The sequence below is a fragment of the Sciurus carolinensis genome, unplaced genomic scaffold, assembly GCF_902686445.1.
Source record: "Sciurus carolinensis unplaced genomic scaffold, mSciCar1.2, whole genome shotgun sequence".
NCBI lineage: Eukaryota > Metazoa > Chordata > Mammalia > Rodentia > Sciuridae > Sciurus > Sciurus carolinensis.
The window spans coordinates 921,366-937,642 of NW_025920172.1; the positions used below are offsets into that span (position 1 = coordinate 921,366).

A 16,277-nucleotide genomic window follows, 5' to 3' on the forward strand; every position below is an offset into this window, starting at 1 on the left:
TCCAGCATACTGCATTCCTGCAGAACCAGCACCACATGGTTGATGCCAAGTCTGCTGCCATTTGAACAGTAGCCAAGCCTCCAGTAATCCATGCTGTGGCAGCCTCTGAGGGTCTGGGTGGCTGAGCCTGTTGAAAATCTTAGTCCCCCTTGTGTAAGAAAGCTGCTCCTCTGGCTTCTTCTCAAGAGTATTTTCACCTTTACTTCCTTGATTTTAGGATGGGTGTGGTCTTGCCAGCTCCTGAGATCCCTGAAGCCATCTTTTCATGGTCTCCAGACATGGTCTTTAGCATTCCATTGGTGGTGGTAATGTTAAGAGCTGCAACTTCCTTAGCCCTAGTTTTACTCCTGCCTTTCAAAGTTTTAAATCTTTCTGTTCTGTTTATTTTCCTGATTATCACAATAAATTTGTCTAAAAGCTACCAGCCATATCCACACCACTGCTTCAATCCTACACTGCCCAGACATTTATTCCTCCAGATTAAGAAGTTTATAGCTTTTAAAATCAGCATCACAGAAACTCTCAGGCACAGACAAAATTCTTGTAACTTCTCAGCCAGAACACAACAGGAGTGGCCTCTATTCCACATTCCAATGGAGTCTTCCTTTTTTGAACTTTCTTGAGTCAGGTCTTCACTGGTCACAGTCCTATAATCATGGTGCTCTTCTGAGCTCCCACCAGAATTGCCCATTAATCTCTGCTTTCAACATTCTAAAGCATTTCCATATTGCACTGCTATATATCTGAAAATTCCTCCCATCAATTCCAAGCAGCTCCAAAATCTTCTGAAACACATGGTCACGTTAATCACAGCAACCACCCAATTCTGGGTAACAATATCTTTATACACTTTTTTAAATGGTACAACTAAACCACCCGACCAGCACAATCATGGAGGAGGAATAGTGTATTTGATGTCTCATAGATTTAGAGGTTTAACTCCATAGGATGCCAGCTCCATTCCTCAGGTCCTGAGGTGAAGCAGAACATCATGGTGGAAAGTGGGAGTAGGGAAGCAGCTCACATCATCAGGAAGCACTCCAGACACAAAATATATACCCCATAGTCATGGCCAATTCCCTCCTCCTCCAGCCACACCCTACCACTTCATTTATCCATCAGGAATTAATTCACTGATTGGGTTAATGCCTTACCCCAATCATATCTCCTCTGATACTTCCTGCATTGTCTCACATGTGAGCTTTTGGGGGACACTTCACATCATGTTGGTCATGATTTCAAGGTTAATGAAATAAAAATTTGATGTCTATAGGAAGAGGGTGAGAATCAACTGCTCTGTTACTAAGGGTGCTCTGGTGTTGACACACCCCAATTGGTTGTGGTGACCCTGTAGATACATGGTGTGTCTGGATTATTGGATTCCTGCAATAATATTTTTTTAAAAAATGCTGCTAACAGAGACTTTTTAAGAGGAGGCTGAACTATGCAAGGCCCTGCACTCAGAATGAGCAGGAAACTTTCCTGGCTGAACTTTCTGCTCTCACACATCAGGATGAGAAGGTTGAACTTGGGGGTTCAATGCCTTTGGGAAACAGGAAGTATGTGGAAAGACTTTCTAATTCCTTGCAAGTCCTGCATAAGAAGAGGTAGGTGGACCAGTTGGTTGTGAAATCACATGGAACCAAGTATTTTATAAGAACCTCTATGACCCAAGCTGCCATGTGACACATGTGACCAGAGACCAGCAGGAATTGGCTCTGCACTTCCCAGGGAGAAGCAGGTTAGCACTCAGTAACTGAATGTCTGCAGTGACTTTGTGGGTCATAACTTCCCATATTAGAAAACTTGACTATGTAATTTTGTGGGTAATACATTAATACTAAGAGACAGAAATCATGTATTTCTTCTTTTCATTTTACCATGGAAGGCATACAGAACATTATTGTTGTCTCTTAAAACCCAGGTGCACCCATCCCACAGATGGAGTGTTGAGAGGTTGTGTCTGAAGGACTCTTTCCTGGTGCCTGGGTACAGCCCAGGAAGTTCCTCTCCTGCACACATCTGTAGATGAACTAGTCAGGGGATGAGCCAGAACAGAGGATGGAGGTAGAGGAGTCAGCACACCACAGGAAGCCTCTCCTCCAGATATCCCTGTCTCTCCACTCTGCTGTGAGATACCAGGGCTGACTGTGGTCTGGTATCTCAGCAAGTCCAGGCACCTGAGCTGTATTGAGAAATAGTTAATACTCACTGCTCCAGGGTGAGATGAAAAAGATCCTCAGCTCTGCCTTCAGTACCTTGATTAGGAGTAGGAACCCCCACCTCCACCCCATGCTGACTGCACCATTGTTCATCCCAGCCAGGGTACAGCAGCAACCTGTGCTCTCACCAGGAGAAGGGGAACCTGAGTAATCATGGAATGATACTCAGCCATTAACCATGGTGGTTCTCATTTGGGACAAAACAGGGGAACCTCAGGACACCACTGAGTGTCATCAATCAGTCACAGATAGGAAGCATTGTGTGAAAATTCTAATATAAACAGTTATTCCTGAGGGGCACTTCCTGAGTAGAAGGAGGCTTCCATGGACTGGGGCAGTGGGCCTGGGAAGAGGCTGGTAGACTGGAGTCTGTTCTGTTAGCAGGAGGAACATCTCCAGGAGAGCCCATGCTCAGCAGGTGGCTGCAGTGAATGACCATGTACTGTGGACCTGCAGCAGTGCTGAGAGAGCAGGTGTAATTTCCACCCCACAAATTATGAAAGTCAGAGGTGCAATCCATGCTAGGAACTGGACTTAGCGACACCACCATTGTAACCATTGGGAACATCATGGGAGCTAATGCATCTACTGGGCCCTGCTTTGTCCCTATGCCCTGTATTAGAATTTTATTTAAATAATTGTCAGCAGACACTCAGACACAGAAGGTTTAACACCTTCTTTGCAGTTTTCTGTTTGGAGCTGGTGAATGCATTAACTCAGAGGACCTTGATATGACCTCCAGACCATAAGATTGAGCTTCATGTATTGCTGAGTTAATACTTGATAAAATGGGCACATGAATCTCATTAGCATGTTGTGCTATTCACAGCTGTCAAGTGGAGGGCTGAAGTGTCCCCAGAGTCAGAGCTTTTTCTTGCATATGTTGTGACTGCAGGTGTCTGAGAAGTTCTCCCTGTCCTTGTCCCCAGGTGTCCTGTGCCAACTGCAGATGAAGGCATTAAATCCTGGCCTGGTGAATCCCTCAGAGACACTGTCCCTCACCTGTGCTGTGTGTAGATTCTCCAGCGCGACCAGGGGTTATGGCTGGAGTTGGATCCGTCAGACCCCAGGGAAGGGGCTGGAGTGGATAGGGCACATATGTAGTGATGGCAGCACTAACTACAGCCCATCCCTCAAGAGTCGAGCGTCCATCTCCAGAGACACATCCAAGATCCAGTTCTCCCTGCAGCTGAGCTGACCACCCAGGACACGGCCACCTATTACTGTGCCAGAGACACAGTGAGGGAACCTCAGTGTGAGCCCAGACACAAACCTCCCTGCAGGGCGCCCAGGGCCAGCAGGGGGCGCTCAGCACACAGGGAGCTCAGGGTCACCCAGGAGCAGCTGCAAAGGGAGGAGTGAACTTTTACCACAGTCCTGAGCTCCCTCACCAGGCAGCTCCTACTATGTGCTCCAGCCATGGTGGTTCTACATAGGGCTCCTCCCCCTGGACATCACTCAGCTCTCCTTGTCCAGATAGGGGCTTCTGGAATCCCCCTCTCAGCACAAGCTGCATAGTCAGGTCTGGTGCTGACACTTTCTGTGCAATGACATGTAGTGTAGGTGCCATCACGTGAGCTGTGTGAAAACATCATGGCCCTAGGGATTCCGTCCACCCTAAGAAGGGTCTCCACATTCTTCCTGCCCCAGGGCCCCTCCCATTGCAGTGCTCCTATGACCTTCCTGTAACTGATCTGTGCATTGTTCACATGCAGATATCAGAATCTACTTGTACCAGAGATTCCAGGCACAAGGGACCTTTGATAATGACAGGGGACAGTAAGTCTTGTCATATGATAATTAACAGTCCCTTGTTCTGCCATCAGGTGTTAGAGACCATGGGTGCATCTAATCTTCTAAAGCCACTGTCAGCAGACACAACAAGGAGTCCTCTGTTCTCAAAAGTAAAGAGGATTGAGCTGAGAATTGCCAACAGAAAGCCCCAAACCTGGTCTTACTCCACAGAAATGTATGTGCTCAGAGTGAATGTTGGTGTATGTAAGCTGTCTACCCCTCATGATGTGACTCTGTGACACCTCTTCCCCACACCTAGGACTCCAAAGAATGGAAACACCCTCTCCTCATGCAGCTGTGCATGGCCTGTGGACAGGGGTGGCCTGAGCAAGGTTTGGAGAGAAAGGGGCTCCCTTGGCAAAGACCCAGGAGGGAAGGTGGTCAGCTCTGCATTGACTGTGGGAGCTGCAGGCTGGCTTTGCTGCTGGTCTCAGGACCCTGACCACATTCTGTGCACAGGACCACTCTGATCCCCATGTTGCTGCAAGGTGACCCCAAGTCTGAGAAGCCCAGGACCACTGGCTGCTGGTGAGAGGGGCTTGGAGCCTGCCTTGGTTTACAGTCCTGGTTGGACTGTAAGGTCACAGAGAGGGACACCCTGGGCTCTGTTCCTGCTCACCTCAGTGCCCAGCTGTCCTGAGAGTCCAGCTCCAGTCTGGGTGAGGATGAGCTTCATCAATTTGTATATCCCAGTTTGTCCTAAGATACTCCTGCTTCTTTCCAGAAAATTAGTCATTTGGAATATTTTGAAAAATATTTCCTGGTTGGGAACTATGGTAGTGATTTTTAATATGAAATTTGTAAGTAATTTATAATGTTGTGTAGTACATTTTCTAACAATGCAGATCACTTCTGTTTCTATCAGTAATAATTCCATGTTTTTAATCATTAAACATATTGTGTGTGCACTATAAATACAGAGTGGTGTGGTTCATGTTCATAGACACATGAACATATTTCTACAGCAGAGGTTGTTCCTGCCTGTCTTGTATACTTTAAATCTCTCTATCTTCTCAATTCATTATCTATCTTTCTTCATACTAATCAGAAATACAATAGCTTTCCTTTGTTTTATGTCTCTGATGTCCAATAATCATGCACTGTACAATTTTGGTGTTTCAAAAAACAAAAATGATCCCACATCTGCATTAACAGGGCATATTATCAATGGTATAGTCTCCCCAGAGATTGGGATTCTGTCTCCTTTGCCTCGATAAAACCTCAGGACTTGCTCTGGGGACCTCGCTCATCTCCTTCCTGAGCCCTGGTGGATGCTGGGATCACTTTCCTTAATAAGATGCTCCTCAGTTGGGCACAGTTTGTATTTGATTGTTTAAACCAATTTTTATGTGTATAATACTTACACCTACTTAAGTGAATTAGATTTAGAGATTTGACAGTGGAATACACTTTGAAGGACCTGAATAAGCAGTGATGGGTTGTATGCTGCTGTTTTCACATGTGATGGTGTGTGATCATCAACATCACTAAGAACGTCAGCCTCTCTCCCCATCAGACACATGATTGGCATTTCCAGATGTATTTTCATACATTCACTGAAACCCAGTCCTTGTGATGGAGAGGACAGCACCCTGACACATGGGTGAAGGGCCATGATGGACCCAGGATGTGCACACCAGCTGTCCATCACCTGTCCCTCCCTGGTGTTGGGAGACCCCAGCTGCTGGGCTGCAGTCACTGTGAAGCACAGCCTGGTTGTGGCCACAGGTGCATGTGAGCTGCAGGGCACCAGGACAAGGCCCACTCTGCACCTGGTCCTCACCACTCACCCCACCACCACCCTCCCTGCACCTTCCCATCTCCAGTGGCCACCGGTCCTCTCTCTGTCCAGGACCCTGATGCAGTAGCTTCCCCACATGATGCTGGTGTGGTGATGTTCTCCTCTGCCTGGCTTAGGTCAGCTAGGTCCATGGGCTCCAGGTCCACGCCCATGGTCAGGAGGGACAAGATGCTATTATTCTAGTTATATAATATTTCTTGTTCAGGAAATGGTGCATTTCCCTTATCCACCTACCCCTTGAAAGGCTCCTTTGTTGATTTTGTAATGTGCTTTTTGCTCAAAGGTTTGCAGCATCTATTTGAACTGCATGGTCTATTCCCTCTGGTTAAACCTGGGTGACTGCATCATGGAAGACCTGATTTTAGGTTTTAAGCTCTACAGTGTTCTCCATGACCACCATGCTTTTCTACATTCCTACCAGTTAACAAGAACTCCAGGACCCCCTCCAGGTGTGAGAATCTGTTAACTTCTGCCCGTTACCAAAAGCTGTTCCACCAGGTAGGGTTGAAATTCCATTGTGGTTTTGTTTGCATTTTCCTGGTGATTCAAGATATTGAGCATTTTTTTTTAAAAATTCTCCATGATCAGGTCTATGTGCTCATTTGGGAGGTGTGTATGCATATAATTAGCCAAAGTGCAGCCAGCTGTGGATTCTTCCCCTGTGTTGTCTTTGGTTAATGAACTTTTCACACTCAATCTGCATTTCTGTCCCTTGTTGGAGAAACAGGCTTCCAGATAATTTTTCTGCTACTGTGTAGCCTTAATCCTCACTCTAGTGTACTTTGCTGTGGAGAGTCCTGCTGTGTGATGAATCCACATGTCCACTTTCACTCTTATGGCCTTTGTTCTCAGGTTCTTATAAACTCTCCTCCTGTAGCAGCACTGTGCAGCGTCTCCCAGGTTTTCTTCCAAGGCTCTCACATTCCAGAACATGTATGCAAGTCTTGCATTGGTTTGGAGCTCAGCTTTGCACTAGTGAGAGTTAGGAGGTCCAGTTCCTTTCTCCTGTGTGGCCATCCAGTTTTCCCAGAGCTGTTCAGTAACAACTGTCCTTACTACAATGACTTTTTCTGGCAGTTTTGCCCACAGCCCATGGACTGCATGTGTGGGGCTGTATCCTGTCCTCTGTTTCTCCTCTGGTCTGTGTGTTGGTTCACTGCAGGGTCATCAGTCTGAGCTGCTCTCACAGAGTGGTACATGTTGACATCGAGGTTGAGATAAGACCAGGTATTTTTAGGGGGTGATGTTGGCTTTGCCCGCTCAAGGACCTTCTGTTCCCAGTGGATTGTAGTTTTATGCTTTCTCTTTCTGTTAAGAATGTGAAAGGAACTTTGGGAAAGACAACATTTAATCTGCAGGTGGTTTCATGAAATGTGAAGAGTTAACAATATTTTTCTCCAATCCATGAACATGGGCTGTCTTTCCATTTTGTCTCTTACCTCTTCAATTACTTTGGACAGTTTTATGGTTTTTCTTAAGGAGTATTTCTCTATTTTGATTAATTTATCCTAGTAATTATTTAGTCTTATCGAATTGGATTTTTTTTATTTTCTAATGATTGCTTTTCATGTATAAAATGTTACTTTTTTGTGTGTTTATTTTGTATTTTGTGACTGTGCCAGTTTGTCAGTTTTAAACTCAGGGGGGACTCTTTACCTTTTCATGTACATAAAGTTGGGTGATCAAAAATTCAAATTCTCTACTTCTCCTTTCCCCTGCTAAGGGACCTTCGCTTCCCTCTCCTGTGAGTTGCTGTTGCTAAGCCTTGCAGTGTTTTCACTAGAGGTGGGCTTGCTGGGCTTCCTGTAGATCTGAGAGGACCTCTAGTTGGTCCTCATTCAGATGACATGGACAGTGGGGACTGAAGGCAGCCCACACTGAGTATAGACACACCTCCTCCCCATGGTTCACACAAGGTCTGCACCCTACAGGATCCTGTCCTGGGAACATGACCACAGGAGTACAGTGGAACCCATGGTGGAATCTCTCAGGTGCAGGGTTTGGGGAGAATGGCCCAGGGTCACTTGTTCTCTCCATCTGTGGATGACACAGACATGCTGAGGAAGACAGGGCAGCACCATTATGGGCAGGTGGCTGTGTGTCCAGGAGAGATGCAAGACAAGAGCAAAAAGGGAAGAATAGGTCAGGTAATGAGGATGAGGAGAAGAAAGAGGATAGATAGATACCTGATACACAGATTACAAATAAAAAGATTGATACCAAATGAAGGATAAATGATATTTTATAGAAATAGATAAATGACCAAATAATGCATCATATGCAATAGAAACTTCAAAAAAATGATGATAGTTATCATATATGAGGAATGATGTATAGATGATTGATAGAGAGAGATAGAATGATAGATATTAAAAAACAAAAGTTAGTATCAGTAGTTCTAAGGCTAGGGTGACACTGGCAAAATTTTCAAAGCCCTTCCTTACCTTCACCACCTGTCCCCTTCCATCACCACATTCCCTGAACTGGAGGAGGAGGATGCTGGGCGTGGAGATGGGAACCATGGAGAGGGCTGGATCCTCCCAGGTCTGCAGCCTCCTTCACTCATCAGAGGCCCTGTGACCAGGACCTATCCTGCCCCTGTCTCACCCTAAGAGACACATGTCCTGACCATGGACAAATCACCATGGGAACATAGGTGGAGTCTGGAACTGTCTACCTAGCAGGGGCTGTGTCTCTGGCACTGCATCCAACATGAGAGAGACCATCATGGCGTCTACCTATGACAATGGACAGGTGACAAAGGACCAGGTCTACAGTGTGGGGGCTGAGGGTCATGACACTGGACACAGAAGCTTAGACTGTCTGGCCTTGCTGGGAGAGAGTCCAGAGGGCAGATGTGGAGAACAAAGAGCACCAGATGCAGTGGTGGAAATTAAATCTGACCCTGGACACAGCACCAGGTCCATGAGGACACTGACTTGTCCTTCACCCAGGCTGGTGGAGTGTGCAGAAGATGGTACTTCAGCACAGGAGCAGGGAATCTCCTTCATCTGCCACCAGGAGAGTTCGCATCATGACCCAGGAGATTCCCCCCAGGATGGAATTTCTGAAAGTACCAGGAAGATCTGACAGAGAGGTGCTGGCAGGAGGCAGGGCCTGGAGTTGGTCATACTGCTGGGAGTGCAGAGTGGTGCTGCACTTCTCCTCACAGAGGTGACCTTAACTCACGCCTGGGAGCTGCCTACCTGGGCACTGACTGAGGAGGAGGGAGATCTCAGGCTCACAGGACAATCCTGCAGATAGTAGTAACCTGTGAGTCAGAAGAAGAAACAGCCCACAAACCACCAATGTGGAGAGGACAGGTGAACTTGGAAAGTCCATGATTTGAGCACATTTTAGACAAGCAAGAAGCAGGGATTCCTGACCCAGTAGGGCTGCCCCAGGTTCCTAGGAGTTCCCAGCTCCATGGCCCCACACCCTCAGCCTGGGCCATGAACTCAATCAAGGTGAGAGTAAGAACTGGCTTTGGCTCTCATGCCAGGTCCACATATCAGGAACACTACGGAGCTGGGCACCCTGGCCTCAGCCTCTCCAGATATAAGAAGAGCCTCACCCACATGCAGATTCCTCCTTCTGCTCTGGGTTCAAATGCCCTCTGGACTGTGGGAGCTCACAGCTCTCTGCTCACACAGGGCTGAGCTCTCTGGGAAGGCAGGTGTGGTCTAGAAGATGAGGCTGGTGGGTCTTCTCCTGTGCCTGGTCACAACTCCCCAAGGGGAGTGACCCCAGTGTCAGAGCTGGGTCAGTGGGGAGGTTGTGACTGAGGTGACTGACAGGGTCTGCCTGTCCTTGTCCCCAGGTGTCTTATGCCTGGACTAGCTCCAGGAGTCAGGACCTGGACTTGTGAAACCCTTGCAGACCCAGTCCCTCACCTGTGCTGTGTCTGAATTTTCCATCACAACCAGGTATTACTGCTGGAACTGGATCCGTCAGCCCACAGGGAAGGGGCTGGAGTGGATGTGGCATATATGTAGTGATGGTAGCACTAACTACAGCCCATCACTCAAGAGCCAAGTGTCCATCTCTAGAAACACATCCAAGAACCAATTCTTCCTGCAACTGAGTTCCCTGACAACCCAGTACACTGCCACCTATTACTGTGCCCAAGACACAGTGAGGGGACCTCAGTGTGAGCCCAGACACAAACCTCCCTGCAGGGTCCCTAGGGCCAGCAGGGGGCACTGAGTACATAGGAAACTCAGGTGCCACCTTCAGAGCGGCCTTGGAGAAGCGTAAGTGGTTTCTCTTCACCTGATCTGAGTGTCCCTTGATTCCATCATGGGGAATTGAGGGGTCTTATCTACCTCAATTCATCCCATTATGTTGTCTTATGATGTTAGTTGTGTCTTTCTCCCCAGACCTCAGTCCTGGTTGCACAGTACCTGTGTGATCTATGCATACATGTGCTCATACATTTTTTTTATGTGTGTGTGTATGTGTGTCTGGCTGTTTTGTGTGTCTGGATGGGTGAGACCCTGGAAGGCAGATTCTCCTATGTGTCACATTGCTGTCCCTGAGCTCCAGGCCTACCTCCTGCTCCAGCCAGCCAGTCTCTGAGCAGCTGAAGAGGACGCACATGGGGAGAGCTCAGCAGGCTCTCAGGCACCTCGACCCATCACACCTACGATCCTGCCAGGGGCTCTTTACACACTGACCTGGACTCACACCTCCCCAGGGCAGGCAGGTGTAAACTCTCACCATTGTGCAGCCTCATCTTCCAGAGCAGAGTCCAGGATCCCCACACACACGCACGCACACATATATTAGGATCTCACAGAGACCCACACATACCTCACACACACACACACACACACACACACACACACACACATTAGGATCTCACAGAGACCCACACATACCTCACACACACACACACACACACACACACACACAACACACACACACTTGAAATGGAAGCCTGTGTTGCCACTCAGCCTCCCACACAGTGTCCTTAGCTGTCATCAGGATCCTCCATAGACAACATGGTTCTCCTGGTGACTGCCAACCTGCCTCCTCCCTTGGCCGCATCTCCACCTGCTCTCTCCCTGATGAGCTCTCCACACCCTGGTCAGTCATTGACTGAGGTTTCTTTGGGCAGATAGTGCCCTGCATGTGGACATGGGGTCCACAGTGTCCTGCTGCTGCTTCTCTGCTCCACTCTAAGGTCCATGGAAGTGTCTGGAATCAGCCTGGGTGTCTGCAGGGCACTGGGGCTTCTCCTGGTTCCTGGGTGTTAGGGAGCTCAATGCTGCTCACATCTCACAACCAAGGCCCCAAAATGCCAATTCTGCTGAGGCTCAGGGACTCTGGTACCCACCATATTCCTCATCTCAGGTCACCCCACAAAGTGAATTTGGTGTGACTCTCCTCAATAATCTGGACACCCATAGCACAACTTGCCTCAGTGTGAACAGAGCACACTGCTCACTCCTCACACATGTTTCCCTAGAAGCGGGGGTTAGTGACCTGAGCATGAACCTAGGAAAGAGCAGCGTGCCCACAGCAGAGGTAGGACCAGGACCAGGGCAAGGTCACACACCTGTGGGAGCTGGAGCCCAGATCTTCCCATCCTGAGATTCTTGAATATGAGGCCCAGCCAGGCCTGAGATTCCACCAGCTGTTATGTGAGTAGGAGACTTGGGGATCTAGGTGTTCAATGCATGGGGGAAAGTGGCAGCAGTCATTCATGGGATGCCAAAGCATTGTGGCAGGTCCACACATGTGCACAATTATGAAGCAGGCAGTCCTCCACCTGTGGGTCCTCTAGATACCAGAGCCTCAACCAAGGCTGCTGACCTCTGGTTGGTAGCCTGCAATAAGCTCAACCAGTCTATCCATCACCTGTCTATCATCTTTCCATCTTCTATCATTTTCATTTCTTACCTGCCTTTCCCTTCTCTCCATATGTTTGTGTCTGCATGGGTATAATCAAACACAGGTGTCTCTGTTTGTAATCTGTCATTCACCTGTCATTATTTTAACAATCATCTATTCATCTATTTAATTGCTTATATGAGATGTGATCAATACAAAAAGTTCAATGAACTTAATGAACACATCCCTTTGACCAAACTACATCAAGACTCACCTAGAATAAGAAATTTCATCCTGGCTGATAGTTTCAGAGGGTCAGTACATGGTCATCCAACTCTATCATGCTCGGTCTCAGGTGAGGCAAATTCCCAAGGTGGAAGGGAGGTGGAGGCAACAGGTGTAGGTCTTGGCAGAAATGAATAAGAGAGAAAGTGGGAGGAGGCTGGGGGACAGTGACTGCCTCCTCCACGCACTCTTTACCCACATACAGGTGCCTCCCAGGTAGTTCATTTCGACTAGGATGGACTGATATGGTTGCAGCTCACTTTCTGAACTTTTCACTACCAGCAACATAACAGAGGTTGCGGGAAGACACCTCACATCCACACCATAATCTTCCAACCTTGGACCCCAAAGTTCATGTCCATCTCACAGTGCAAAGTGAACATGGTTCTTTTCTCAGTGTCATCATGGAGTGACCATTCCCTGCATTTCCCAAAAGGCCAACTTCAATGGCTCACCTCAATAAAGGCAAACACTTGGCTGGTAGCTCCTATCAAAATCAGAAGAGGTCACATATATGCACACAGTTGTATCGAGTAAACAAGTCTAAGGCTGAGAGAGAAGGGATGGGATAAAGAAAGAAAACCCACCTGGGAAAGCCAGTACTGTGGTCTCATGGTCACAAGAAAGAGAGATGTGTTCTTCTAAGTGATTGGCCAGCCTGACCCTTTGGTGCTGCCTGCTGCTGCCCTCATGGCCTCTTCCATAGCCTGACTCTCTCCACAGACAGCAGCCCTCTTTGGGATACAGTGCACATGACTGTCACCTCTTAGTTTCTGGGGTCTCCATTCAAGCTTCAGGCTCACATTCACAGGTCCAAGCATCATCTTCCTCAGGTTGACCACAGGGATTCTGGACATTCTACTCATTGCCTGACCTCCCAGAATTCTATGAAGGATCAGTGGAGGCCTCCATGAACAACTAACTCCAGCATCCTGCATTCTGAAAGAACCTAAGAGCCACCACTCTGTGCATGATACCCAGATATGCTGGAAGTTCAAGCAGGAAATGAACCCCCTGGGGTCATGGCTGCTCTGGTCTCTTAGTGCCCAGGAGGGAGCATGGAGAAGCCAATTCCTAGTTCACTGAAGTTAGCGAGGGCCCCACTAACTCATCTCATGGGATCTGCCTTCAACTTTCCTGATGCTGCAATGGATGTGCCCTTGCAAATCCTTAGAGGTCCTTGAATCATCTCTCCTATTGTCTGGGTAGAGTACATGGCATCCCATTTTGTCTGTAAACTCTTATAAAACCCCAAATTCCTTTCTCCCAATTTTGCATGTACAGTTCTGACTCATCTGCAAGTTTTCAAATCCTTCTGTTCTGTGTTCTGCTCCAGATTCGTTTCATACCTAATAATTTCCTGTTTTATATATTTTTATTCACAAATAATGTTGTTTGTCTTGTTCATTTTCATGCTATACCTCATGGCAGGAAGGCCACTGGAGGGTAACAGGCTCACGTGGCTCTGCAGGTTGGGGTCTGCTCCTCCCTCCCTGTTCCACAGCAACCTCCCCTCCTGTCAGGTCCTCACATAATCACCATAGACCTGGCTCATAACAAAGAGCAGTATCTATGCTACCTCCTGCAGCTGTGCAGCCTTGAATCTTCCACCACCAGATTAACTAGTTCATTACCTTTACTTCAGCCTCCCAGGACTCCTCAGGCATGGGAAAATGTAGACATGCTCTTTGCTGGAATACACCATGAATTGCCTTCATTCTACCTCCCAAGAGAGTCCTCATTTCCCCTGGAATCCTCATGAGCACGGTTTTCATTTCTATCAGCCTTCTGGCCCTCTGAGCTCCCACCAAAATAGCTCATGAGCCCTGCTTTCACCTTGAAGACTTTTTCCATCCTGCATCCTCCGGTTTTTCCACTTTCTTTCCTAAAACCAGTTCTAAAGACTTTTGACTCTCATAAATAAGCTTGTCATAGATGGACCCCTCTCCTGGTACTAATTTCTGTGGCAGTCATCTTTCCTTCCCTGTGGGAAAACACCTGACAATACCAATGTAGAGAAGATAAGCACTGATCTGGATATAGTTTGTAGAAGGTCACTGCACTGCTATGGACCTGAGGGAGGCAGAGCCTGCTGATGGAAGGGCAGCAAAGGAAAGAAGGTGCTCACCTCATGGTGACCACCAAGCACAGGGGAAATCATGGGGACTATAGAGAAGAGGGAACTCTCCAGAAGACCCCCAGTGACTCCCCTCCTTAGAAACACCTCACCTGCTTAAATCAACACAAATCTGGTCCATGAAACTAGGTCACTTACAAGCTGTAGAGCTCATGCCATAATCTTCCCACATCTTACTCTTCTGAACAACTGCAGGAGCTTGGGGACAGTCCATCTCCATCCTGCAACAGGAATATTAGCAGAGCAGAAGAGTGGGCCAAGAGAAGGAAGGAGGGAAGGAAATGGGAATGAAATGTGAGAAAATCACAGTCCAAGCTGCATAAATTCATCAAAGTGAATGCAATCCTATAGATATCTACGATGAATTAAAAATATCTTTTCAATATTCAGGGTCTTTTTTCACATCAAAATATGTTGTAAACCATTTTTTCTAATTCTGTAAAAAAATTCCATTAGGGTTATAATAGGAAGTGCTAAAATCATAGCTCTATTTGAGAATTAAAACAGGGTAATATTTGTACATCAGGGACCCTGGGTTTCCTTTAATTGCCTTGCTAAATTTTTTCTAGAATGTTTTCTAGTTTTCAATATCTGTCTTTAAACAGATTCGTTTTTACCTAATAATTTCCAGTTTATATGTTTTTATTCACAAATAATGTTGTTTGTCTTGTTCATTTTCATGCTATACCTCATGGCAGGAAGCCACTGGAGGGTAACAGGCTCACCTGGCTCTGCAGGTTGGGGTCTGCTCCTCCCTCCCTGTCCCACAGCAACCTCCCCTCCTGTCAGGTCCTCACACAATGGTGCATATGCAATTTTCATTCTGTGTCATTCTACTGCTTCTCCTTCTACAATGTTCTGTGGGAAAACAGCCTGATTACTATTTAAATTGCTCTTTAAGTGACTTTGGAGAGTGTCTTAGTCACCATTTACCTTGCTGTGACAGATATATATGTGAAGGACCATGTGAAGAGGACACAGTTATTTCTGCTTACAATTTCAGAGGTCTCACTCTACAGGCAGTGAACGCCATAACTCTAGTCCATAGGTGAGGTGGTTGATCATGCCAGAGGAGTGTGGTGGAAGAAAGCTGCTCAGCATATAGTAACAGCTGACAGAGAGAGAGGGAGAGCTCTGCTCACCAGGGACATAATAAAAATCCAAACCACATCTCATTGACCTACTTCCAACAAACACACCCATCCTACATTTGGTTGTCACCCATATAAAGCATGTCCTTGTATGATTCTTCTGATTAGGTTCCAATACTCATCATCTAATCTTTCCACCTCTAAAAATTATTGCCACACACGGGCTCTGTTCCTGCATCTCCACAGCAGACCTGGCTTCATTTCTCAGCTCCAGGCATCACCTTGCCAGGGCTTCCAGCAGGACTCTGACCCCTGACACTGGCCTCATAGGCCTTCCTTCAAGTCTTCGTGGAAATATCTGGGACCTGGCCTGCTTGCTCTCTGCTGCCTGCAAAGCCAGCATGGGGAGGCTGATGACAAGATTGACCTCAGCTGGGAGCAGGTTCTGGCCTCCCTTGAGCCATGACTGGGAACCTCTGAGCACCTTGCTAGTTGAAGAGGGGAAACCATGCCCTGGGCAGTCCAGGGTCCGGCACCCCAGAGCTCTCTCCCACATGCCCTGCCCTGGGTATCTGCAACATTTTCATCTCTGCCTCTGAGCTAGTGAGGCTGGGCCCTGCTGATTCCTGGGATCCCAAGACCACCTTCCATCCTCTGGGTGAAAAGCCCCGGGCTGCCCTCTGTGGAGCTGCTGGCCACACCCTCCTGGCTACAGCTCCTGGGCAGCACCACAAATGTGCTGCTCTCCTGGTCAAACTGCAGAGCACCAGCTCTCCTGCACTGCTCTTTCTGCCCCTCCCTGTCCCTGCACATGACTGACATCAGTCAGGAGTTCACAGGTCAGGGCATCTCTGTGCCCTTGAGAGAGTCCCCAACCACAGTCTGCGCCAGCATGAGTGAGCCCAGCTCCTACCAAGTGAGGGGTCCTGCCCACAGTGAACCTTGTATGTCCACCTGGGAGGTGGAAGAGGATCAGGAGAGCAGTCTTTCCAGAGGGAGAGCAAAATTCAAATACTCACCTGCCACTTGCAAGATATGAGCTGTTGCACAGAGTGATCCAACACTACTTCTTCTGTGTGACTTTACAACCACATCATGAAGGTGACCCTGAT

At 47.6% G+C, this 16,277-nt stretch overlaps 1 pseudogene; it reads left to right on the plus strand.

Annotated features, from left to right (window-relative positions):
- LOC124974742 (immunoglobulin heavy variable 3-74-like) overlaps window positions 1-3,420 on the plus strand; it is a 59,250-nt pseudogene extending 55,830 nt beyond the window's left edge.
- Window positions 3,421-16,277: the final 12,857 nt, after the last annotated feature.